Source organism: Equus caballus, chromosome 20 (genome assembly GCF_041296265.1).
Source record: "Equus caballus isolate H_3958 breed thoroughbred chromosome 20, TB-T2T, whole genome shotgun sequence".
Classification (NCBI taxonomy): Eukaryota; Metazoa; Chordata; class Mammalia; order Perissodactyla; family Equidae; genus Equus; species Equus caballus.
Window position 1 is genome coordinate 30,012,713 of NC_091703.1, and position 10,654 is coordinate 30,023,366.

Consider the following 10,654-nt stretch of genomic DNA (forward strand, 5'->3'; position numbering starts at 1 on the left):
GTGTTGATACCAAGCAATGGGCTCACTCTGCTCGCCAAGAAATGAGCCAATTAATCATGACTTAGAGATCAAGAAAGGAAGCTTTTATTTTGATTAGCCAGCATAACCAGAAGATGGCAGGCTGATGTCTCAAAAAACCCATCGTAAGCAAGCACATAATCTCGAGGTAGTTATACAGGGACTAGTGGGCTATGAAGGAGGGGCTCAGGAACATTGACCATCTGGTATCGGTGATGGGGTCGCCACACCAGGTCTTTCAGTTGTCATTGATGATGGATGCCAACATACGTGTTCTTCTCTGAGAAGGCTGCCATGTTCCTAAGAAACTCAAAAGAACAAAGTTATCATCTATTGCTATTGGGAGGTACATGTGTCAGCCAGGATTGTTTCCCAGAGGGTAGCTATTTATTTCCTAGGCTACATGGAAGGCAAAACATACACAGCTTTGGTGAGTTAGTCAGAGGTTATTCTAAGTTGCAACGTGGCTCCCCTGAAGTCAATCTAGCCTTAGGTATGTATCAGTGTTTGGTTTGACCAAGGGTTGGGATCAGGGCAAAGGAGATGAAGGTTATACAGGCTAGTAATACTGGTAATTAATCATAAAATACATGCTGTATAAAGAAGGAAGTAAAGACCTGAGGAGGAGGGTGATGCATTAAATAATTTGCCAGTGGGCAAGAAAAAAAGATCTAAAAACACAAGAAGTGGTGGTTAGCATAAGATATAATTGAAATTTACATCTTGGGTTGGTGCTTGCAGTTTAGCTTAATTTTAAGGTCAAGGGTAGTGTGTTTTTCAAATTTCAGGTTGTGATGCCTTTGTGGGTCATGAAATCAATTCAGTGAGTCATGACTAGAATTTTGATTTTAATGAAAGAGAATAGAATGTAAAATGTCAGAGTGCATTGCAAGTAAGTAAGGGTTGTGATGTAAATTATCTTTCTCATTATGGATCCCGGTACAAAAATATTTGAAATTATAATTTCAATATTCTAATTCTAGGAAGAAACCACAGTTCTCAAATTAAGAAAAATATTCATCTTTCTTTCTCTCTTTGACTAGAAAACTGTCTTAGATTTTATCCTGAAATATTTTCCTGTTACTATATTCTTATCCTTCTTTTTTTCTCCTCCATTTTCTCCTCATTCTCCTATCTCCAGCCTCCTCAGTTTCTGAGATCCCTAAATTCAGAGTCAATTTTCTTGGAGATGATTCCCATCAAAGCATTTTCATCATCTCTGTAGCTTTCCTTTCATTCACCTCCAAATCCAGTCTTGCTGACTTCAAAACATTCTAGCATGCAATGGTATTTCTTCATCTGCAGGGACAATTGCATTAAGGCACCAGACTCAAGGGCTGTCATTGTCATTGTCTTCTCCCTGGTTTTCAAATCTCGCTTCTCTGTATGGAAAATATTATCTTGGAGAAGCCCTGCTCCTCCTCCGATGGCAGGAGAATGGCGTCATCACATTTGCATCCTTTTCAGTCCCTTCCTCTGTTTTACTTCAAACGTTCTACCACTGACCAAATCCTGTGAATTCTACCTCCTCAGTACTTCTTGAATCTGGCTCCTTCATTCCTCTGCCAGATTCTACCACTGTTTTACTTGAGACCTTTCCCCTCCTGCTCCTCCCTCTGTGTCTTTCCTTTATTTCTGCAACAGCCTACAATCCAGTTTCTTTACTTCTAGCATTGCTTGTTTCCCATTGTTTCTCTACGCAGAGCTGTCACACACAGGTGCCCTGCAAAATACGTGTTTGGAGAAGGTGAATGGGGCTGAAGCATGACCTGAGCTCTGAAAACCAAGCCATGAGTCCTTGGAGAGAGGTAGCACTTTCCATTTTCTGTACTTCATCAGCCCTAAGGGTTGCTTTTTAGTCAGTCATTCACCAAAGTGGTCATTATTACATAATTTGCACAAAGGCACTCTGTGTGCTAGCTGCGGCCCCACTTCCACAGTACTGGCAGGACAAGCTTGCAAAAATACCAGTTACACTGACCTCTATGTTCAGAAGGATACTTCTCTGTCTCCCCATAGCCTTTGAGGTAAAGTCCAAAGTCCTTAGCATTGTCAAGGTACAGCTCACAACGTGTTCTCATTATCTACTAATATGTAACAAAGAATTCCAAAACATAGTGGCTCATGGTTTGGGTCCCCTAGAGATATTCACTAATCTCTGGGACCTGTGAATGCTATCTTATGTGGTAAAAGGGACTTTGCAGATGTGGTTAAGGTTAAGGCCCTTGAGATGGAAAGATGATCCAAGTCACAAGAATTCTGAAAAGTGGCAGGGAAAGCAGAAGAGTAGATAAATAAAACCATTTTATTATCCCTCTCGATTCTGTTGGGTTGACTGGGCTCATCCGGGCAATTCTGCTCCATGTGATGTCAGCGAGAACTCCAGTTCTCTGAGGATTCGATTGGGCTGGAATGTCCAAGATGGCTCACTCATGTGATTGGCAGTAGCAGTTGATGTTTGTGATACGCTAGGAGCTCATTTGAGGCTGTTGTCCAGAGTGTCTAGCCATGGCCTTTCCATGGCTTGGACTTCTCACATTATAGTGACTGGGTTCTGAGAGAAATCTTCCCAAGGCTGAGCATTCCAAGAAACCAAGTCAGAAGCTACAGAGGTTCTTATGACTCAGGCTTGGAACTGGCACAGTGTCACTTCGATGAAATTCTATTAGGTCAGCCAAGATTCACTGTGGGAATGGGCTATGCAAGGGTGTGATTACTGAGGGACATGCTACCTTGTGGTCAGTTTTGGAGACTAACTACCATACAAGGTAACTCTTTTACCTTGCAGCCTCATCTTCATCTTATTCCTCTTGGCCCATGTACTTTTGATTCTCTCTGATCAGGTGTAATTGAAAACTAGGAACTAGTGATTTTCTCAGACACTCACACCTTTTCAGCTTCACACCTGCTGATGCTTCATGGAAAGAATCTTTCTATGGCCTTCTATAATTCTGACACTCAATTCCAATGTATGCGTCCCCTCCCTCCCACCCCCCATACCACCAAGCAGTTCTCTGACACCAGTTGGGTGTCCTACAAGTCAACTCAATTCTGACACTCACCTACCCAGAGATAGCATCAGATTCCACAGGAGAAGGGCTCAGTCCCACAAGACTGCCCTCCACTTCAGACGTTAATTGAAAATCCAAGTTGATACCTGTGCTTCTGAATGAAAGACCCTCCTCTTTGGGTTAGATTAATTTGCTAGAGTGGCTCACAGAACTCAGAGAAAGAGTTTACTTACTAGATTACCAGTTTATTATACAAAGATATAACTCAGGAATAGCCAGATGGAAAAGATGCAAAGGACAAGGTATGAGGAAACAGCACAAAGCCTCCACGTCCTTTCAGAGTACATCACTCTTCTCAAAGCCCCACATGTTCACAGACCTGGAAGCTCTCCAAGTCCTATCCTTTTTGGGTTTTTATGGAGGCTTCATTATATAGGCATGATTGATTAAATCGTAGGCCATTGGTGATTGAACTCCATCTCCAACCCCTCTCCCTTCCCTGGGAGGTTGGGGTGGGACCAAAAGTTCCAACCCTTTAATCATGTGGTTGGTTCCTCTGGCAACCAGGTCCCATCCTTAGGTGACCTAGGGGGCTTTCCAAAAGTTGCCTCATTAACATAACAAAAGTCACCTTTCTGGTTCTCTACACTAAGGAAATTCCAAGTGTTGTATGAGGTCTGTCCCAGGAATGTGACTGAAGACCAGATATATATTTATTATTACAAGTCACATTTATCACACCTTCCTTACCTGCCTAATTATAGTTCATCTTTAAGACTCATTTTAGCTATTACCTCCAGTTAACCATCCCTGTCTTAGGTTAGGTACCGGTATTGGTGATTCTCTCTGCCCTTACATCCATGGAAGAGTATATGAGTGCATCTTAATTCTCACTGATTTACTCGTCTGTATTCTTTATCGGGCCTTAAGCTCCTTAGAAGAGTGCACCTTGTACTCTCAGCTTCCCCGGATGGACCTAGTATAGATGACACAAAGAAGGGTCTCAGGAAATGTTGGCTGACGGAAGTAGTGATAGAACAATTCTCTGCATATATTTATTTATTACCACAAAATGGAAATGTACCCAAAATGACGTTGTACAAACGTCATGGTTTCAACCATGCCAAAACTTGTGTCTGTGTAAGGACAAGACATAAAAAAGAAGAAGGGAACTGTCCATACTCAGTTGTGGAGCTGGCACTGTGGGTATCCTTTATTTTTCTCTTTACTCTAATGTTCTAATATCATAATGCTGTGACTGTTAAAATAAAGGAAAAAGTGTAGAGCCGTCAGGTTCCAAAGCCTCCACAACCTTGTCATTTGCAGGACGGGCCGCTGATCAGCAGCATTGGCCTAACCTGGGATTTTCTTAGAAATGCAGAATCTCAGACCCCTACTCAGACCTACAGCATTTAGCAAGATCCGCATGTGATTTCAGATACACATCGAAGTTTGCGGAGCACGCTCGGTGCTCAACACAGTCCTTCACATTTTCCCCTTATTAAATTTATGGTCATTTGTTTAACTGACCTTTTGGCAGAGATTCCGAGGACAACGTGACAAGGGAAGCTTATTCTCATCTCTGCCAGTGCTTTCTGTATCTCTTCATCTCCGTTCTATCAGCCGCTTCTGGCAATCTAGAAGAGGCAGCGGGCTGGGGATACAGGAATCGCCGCGCAGGTCGCGCCGCCCAGCGCTGCATGGCCACCGGCCGCAGCCTCCAGGCCCGCCGCGCCGCCCCACCCAGCGCCGGGCGCGGTGGCGCGCGCCTGTAATCCCAGCTCCTGGGGAGGCTGAGGTCGGCGGATCGTGGGTGCCCGGGGGTTCGGAGCTACGGCGCTGTGTAGAGCGGGCGTCCGCACCGGGCCTGGCACCAACATGGGGCTCCCGGGGGAGCCCGGGGGTACCAGGTTGTCTAAGGAGGGGGGGACCCGGCCCAGGCCGGACACGGAGCAGGTCAAACTCCCCGTGCTGGGCGGCGGTGGGACCGCGCCTGCGAGCAATGCCTGCAGTTCCGCCCGGACATCCGACGAGACCCGGTCTCTTTTCTTTAACTTCTTTTTAAAGGCTTTTCATTTTTAAAGTCGTTATTCTCCAGCATTATTTTTGCACATAGCAGACCACCTGACTTGACCGGTGGGGCGGTGTACCTAACAGTACATAGTACTGTTAAAAGGTAAACTGAGGCACATTAAACATTTTAAGAGTTTATTTGAGCAAAAATTGATCCCAATTAGACAGCATCCAATCTAGCCCATAGAAAGAAGCTCCGAGGAGCTATAGAGAATGAAAGACTTCTATAGGCAGAAGGGAGCAGGAACAAGGAAGTTATACTAGGCAAAAACAAACAAACAAAGCGAAAAAACGTTGGTTATTGCAAGGTTACTTTCCTTTAGGGAATGGCAGGGGTCTCTTAGGCGGATTACCTAACTAGTGCTGGTCAGGTGATTCCTGATTGACTGATTTAAGATTCCATTTCTGACAGAGCTGCAACTGTAATCAAGTCTTGGTTTGGTGACTTGGGACTTAGCATAAGCGACTCCATTTTGGGCCTGTTGTTTTGTTTTGTGTTTTAACACTAACCTATGCTTGATCTTTAAGTTTTGTGCACAGGGGAGGGTGATGCAGTCAGAAACTCCTCTTAGAGGCTATCCTGGGGATTTCTCCACTCTGTGCTGGGCCTTTCCTAAAACAGTAAGACTGTATTGCATGTTGTAAATACTGCTACCTAAGAACTGCATTGCACGACAACTATATAATCCAGGACAGATTTGCAAAAGGTCTTTTCAGGGACTTCTCACACAAAAACTTGTACATGAATGTTCTTATTGGATGGGACAAAAGACCTAAAGAGAGTTTTCACCAAAGAAGGTAGATAGTTGGCAAATAAGCAAAAGAAACATCATTAGCCACTAAGGAAATGCAAATTACAAACACAATGAGACATCACTATACACCTATCAGAATGGCTAAAATAAAACTAGGGACAACACCAAATGCTGATGAAGCTGCGTACATTGCTGGTGGGAATGTAAAATGGTGCAGCCACTCTGCAAAACAGTTTGGCAGTTTCTTTAAAAACTAAATACGCAAGTCAATACCATCTAGCAGTTGTACTCGTGGGCATTTATTCCAGAGAAATGAAGACTGATGTTTACATAACCACCTGTATGCAAATATTTATAGCAGCTTTATTTGTAATAGTTGAAAACTAGAAACAACCCAAATGTCCTGGGGGAATGTTCAAATAAACTATGGTAAATTCATATGGCAGAATACTACTCAGAAATAAAAAAGAACGACCTATTGGTTTACCCAACAACCTGGATGAATCTCCAGAGAATTATAGTGAGTGCAAAAGCCAATCACAATAGGTTACATACTGTGTGGTGTCATCTATGTATTACTCTTGAAATTACAGAGTTATAGAAGTGGAAAGCAGATTAGTGGTTGCCAGATGTTGGGGCGCGGGAGGAAATTGAGTGTGGCTATGAAAGCGCAACATGAGGGATCCTAGTGTTGATGGAAAGGATCGGTATCTTGATTTTATCAATATCAATATCTTGGTAATGAAATTGTGCTATTGTTTTGCAAGCTGTTACCATTGGGGGCAACTAGGTAAAGGGTACATGGGATCTCTCTGTATTATTTCTTATAACTGCATGTGAATCTACAATTATTTAAAAATTGAAAATTTAGTTAAAAAAAGATGGAGATCATGACACTGAGAAGTAGCCATTTTTAAAGCGTCCTTAGAAGTGGGGTGGGGGGGGGGGGGAGGGAGACTAAAACAGAGCAGCCAGAGAGTATAGAGAAGAATGGGGGAGAGTTGAGTCCCAAGGTCCAAAAGAAGATTGCCTCATGAAGGAAGGGTTGTCAATAGTTTGCAACCTGCACAAATTAAGTTTAGGGCTAAAAAAGCGTCAAGGCATTTGAAAGTTGGGAAGTTGATGGTAATGGTATCCTGCGATTAGAAGGCAGAAATCAGCTGATGAGCAACTGATGAGGCAAGGAAGTGGAGACAAATACTGCTCTTGCAACAAGTTTGATGGTGAGTGGAAGGAATAAGTCTAAGGAAAAAGCATGAGGGCAAGACAGGAGGGCATGTGTTCTTGTTTTGTTGTCTAAAGAGGGAGATTCAGGCATTCTGTAGTTTGAAGAGAGGCAGGTAAGAGAGAAGGATCAAAGACACAAGGGCAGAATGGAAGGGGAAGAGGTGTCAAAAGCTCAGATGGAGTATTAATCAGCCTTGGAAATGAGGGAAAACTTCTGCTCTGAGTAGGAAGGAAGAGGTTGAGATATGTTGACACAGCAAAATCAGGAGGCAGGGAAAAAGGAGGCCAAGGGAGTATCCTGGCTCTCTTCTCTCCTGCAGGGCTCAGCTTTGACACCACCACTTCCTGCCAGGAGCCACCTCTTCAGTTGCACTCAGATGGCTCTCTGTTCCAGGAATCTTTCCTTGTTTCCTCAGTTTCCCCTGCCTTGCCTCTCTCTCTTCAGAGTTGCATGTGAGTCCACTTAATAAATGTTCATTGAAGGGACATGAAACCAAGAACAAAAGGTAATTGGTATTCCTCATATTAAACTTCTCTTTTCCATATCTATCTAGAGGACCAGTCTCCTTTCCTGAGAGAGAATAAGATTTGGGGGAAGCAGGGGATCATGAAGTAGAAATGAACAGGAGAAAGAGGAATCCTTTGGGGTCCCTTGATTTTGGCTTACGGATGTTGGAATAACTTCATGGGAATGAAGAAGGAGTAGGTTTGGAGAAAAAGGAAAATGGCATAAGTGGAACAGAGCCCGAAGCCAGAAAGAAGATACTAAATACTACAAAGAAGGGAAAGTGGTTTTCCTTCATCACGTTTGACCCTGTCTCTTTTATCTAGTGAGATGTTGAAGACCATACCTAGGCTTCTCCTACTGGAAGAACCGTTTCACTCCACAATCTTCTTGTGCCTTTGAAATTTGAGAAAAAACCTTCCCCTTTTTTTCAGTTCAACGAGTATTTTCATATTTTTACTGAGTAAATTCAATATTTTAATAGTCAAGGTTTAAAACAAGGCGCCCTTCTGCCGAAACCCGGGATCGAACCAGGGACCTTTAGATCTTCAGTCTAACGCTCTCCCAACTGAGCTATTTCGGCTCCGCCCACGCTGCTTTAAAAAAAGCTGTAAAGGCTTTATCATTTAGGTTTTATTCTTCGCTAAATACATGTATATTTTAAACACACACCGTAGCATGCACTTTGAGGAAACAAAAGATAAATTAAGAAACGGTTTTCGTCTTCGAATGGTTCACGAGTTTACGAGAATAAAGACAAGAAGACAATTACTAATTAATGTCATTTGAACCGCCGTGACGACTTAGTTAACAGTTTATTCGCGGCTGAATGCACAGATCCGGAGCAGAAAAAGGCCCCGCCCAGCTACGTGCCCCCTGATCACTCTTTCTTTGGCGTTGCTACACTTTCCTCTTGTCCAGATTTTGTTGGTTGGTGTGGAACAGGAGGTCCACGAATAAATGAATATGATTTTTGAACGAATTCATTGGTGGATTGGGAACGGGGAACCACGGCTGTACGTATGGAGTCTTCGCCTTAAGTCTAATTCCTAAACCGTCTATCACCTTCCCTGGTGGTCTAGTGGTTAGGATTCGGCGCTCTCACCGCCGCGGCCCGGGTTCGATTCCCGGTCAGGGAACACGGTTACTATTTTCTTTTTCCGGCCTACGTATTTTCACTCACGGCGAAGAGGAAACTTGTAAAGACTAAACATTAAATTGTATACAAGGTAACAATTAATTTTCATATGAGGTGTTTCCTGCCTAGTTCTGCAACAGTTTTGGTATCCGAAGTGCAAAATAACAATCGATGTAATTTTCAATGATTTTTAAAATGTCCATGAGCTCTTAACCTCCCGTTGACCGAGAGCTGGGCACTAGTTTTCTAAGTGCTCTAAAATTTTAACTCATTAAATTGGATGATTCAGTGAGCGGGAAATTTTGGAGGCAGTTGATTAACTTTAGGAATTGGTTGAGATTAGCATAACACGTTGAAAAGACATTTACGAAGATGAGAGAGAGGAAATGGGGAAGTCATCTCCCTGAGATTTGTCTTAGTTGTCTGTGCGTGAGTTCATGAATCCCGGAGAGCGGCTGGAATTTTGAAATGCGCTCCCTCTCCCTCAGATTTTTCGTCTCATTGCTACAGGGGGGCGCTGGGGGATCCCCCTAGAAATACCGACACAGTAACGTAGTCCTATGCCAAAGCGGTTTCGGGGCTGCCTGATCTCTCAGCGCCCCCACCTGTCTTCCCCCGTGAATGCACAATTTGTCTGGGGTTTCCTGAGAAAGGGAATAGGGGAAGGCTATAGTATCAACAGTAAAAGGCTGTCACAAAACTGAGAAACAGACAAACGATGCATCCAGCATCTCTGAATGCAGACCTGAGAAATTTACTGATAGCTACTTGAGAAAAAGCAGACTGTTATTTTCCTGATTTTTGACAAGATTTGGTGCCTCTGTGCTAATTGGCTCCTGTCTGACAGTATTGGAGCACAAATCTTTGTTACTTTGTTTGTCTAAATAGCAGCCACAGATGTATTGCTCATTATTTCCTTCTCATTTCTTATAAAAGTTAGATGCACATACGACCTCTCAGCAAACTTCCAAACAAAGATCGTGGTGCCCCTAATCTTTACAAGAGATGGGGACATGATGTTTTTATGACCATGTTAAATGAAGCAGTACTCTTTTTCTAATTAATTGCACATTTCTTGCTCTTCCCCAACCGCCATATATAAATTCACAAATTCCAAAACGTCTTTGAGCTGGGACACTCCTTTGTCATTTTGCCAATACCCTTCTTGGGTTAATAAACTTTGACACATATGTAAGATCAATTTGTCTAAGAAATTTTGTTTTCACATAAGCGTAAAAGTAGTATGGTTTGTCAAATTCCTATATATACTGAAGCTATTCTGTGTCTTTTTGCCTAATGCTTCACAGGAAATCAATCCCGGAGGCCTGATGGCAATCACTTCCTGAACATCATCCTCTCTTCATGATGTCATATTTTGTCTCCTCTATATGTAGCAAGAACGCTTTGCTTCATTTCTTTTTATATCTCTGTTTTTGGGGAGCAGTCTGGGTGGGGCTCCGAATGTGTTTAATGCCTTTTTTTTTTTTTTAACTTTCCATATAAAGCTAATTGGATTAGAGACAAGGGACTCTGCTAGCTAAGCGACTTTTTTCCTTCATCTGTTATGAGCTATTACTCATATTCCATGGAGAAAAAAATTGCCTAATCTGTATTTTAGTACAGTAGGTTCTGTCCACTCACCAGACTGCTATCTGATTACTTGCCAACTCAGAGACAAATGGCACATATATAACAAAACCAAATCCACATCAGGACAAGAAGAAGGGAGAATGTGAAGGGCTGTAAGAAAAAGGACAACAGTTGGAGTCAATATATCAATCTGTGAATATTAAGGGCCAGTATAGGTTTGCACTACACTAATCTCTATGGAAGATGAAAAACGAATAAGACACAATCTCACCTCTTAACATCCCTAAACCCAGTTTTCTCATCTGTGAAAAGGGAATAAAAATATTTACTGCATACA

At 42.7% G+C, this 10,654-nt stretch overlaps 1 non-coding gene across 1 annotated transcript; it reads right to left on the bottom strand.

Annotated features, from left to right (window-relative positions):
- Positions 1–8,099: 8,099 nt before the first annotated feature.
- On the bottom strand, positions 8,100–8,172 carry TRNAF-GAA (transfer RNA phenylalanine (anticodon GAA)). The gene has a single exon. It is a non-coding gene; the product is annotated as a tRNA-Phe (tRNA).
- Between the last annotated feature and the right edge of the window lie 2,482 nt (positions 8,173–10,654).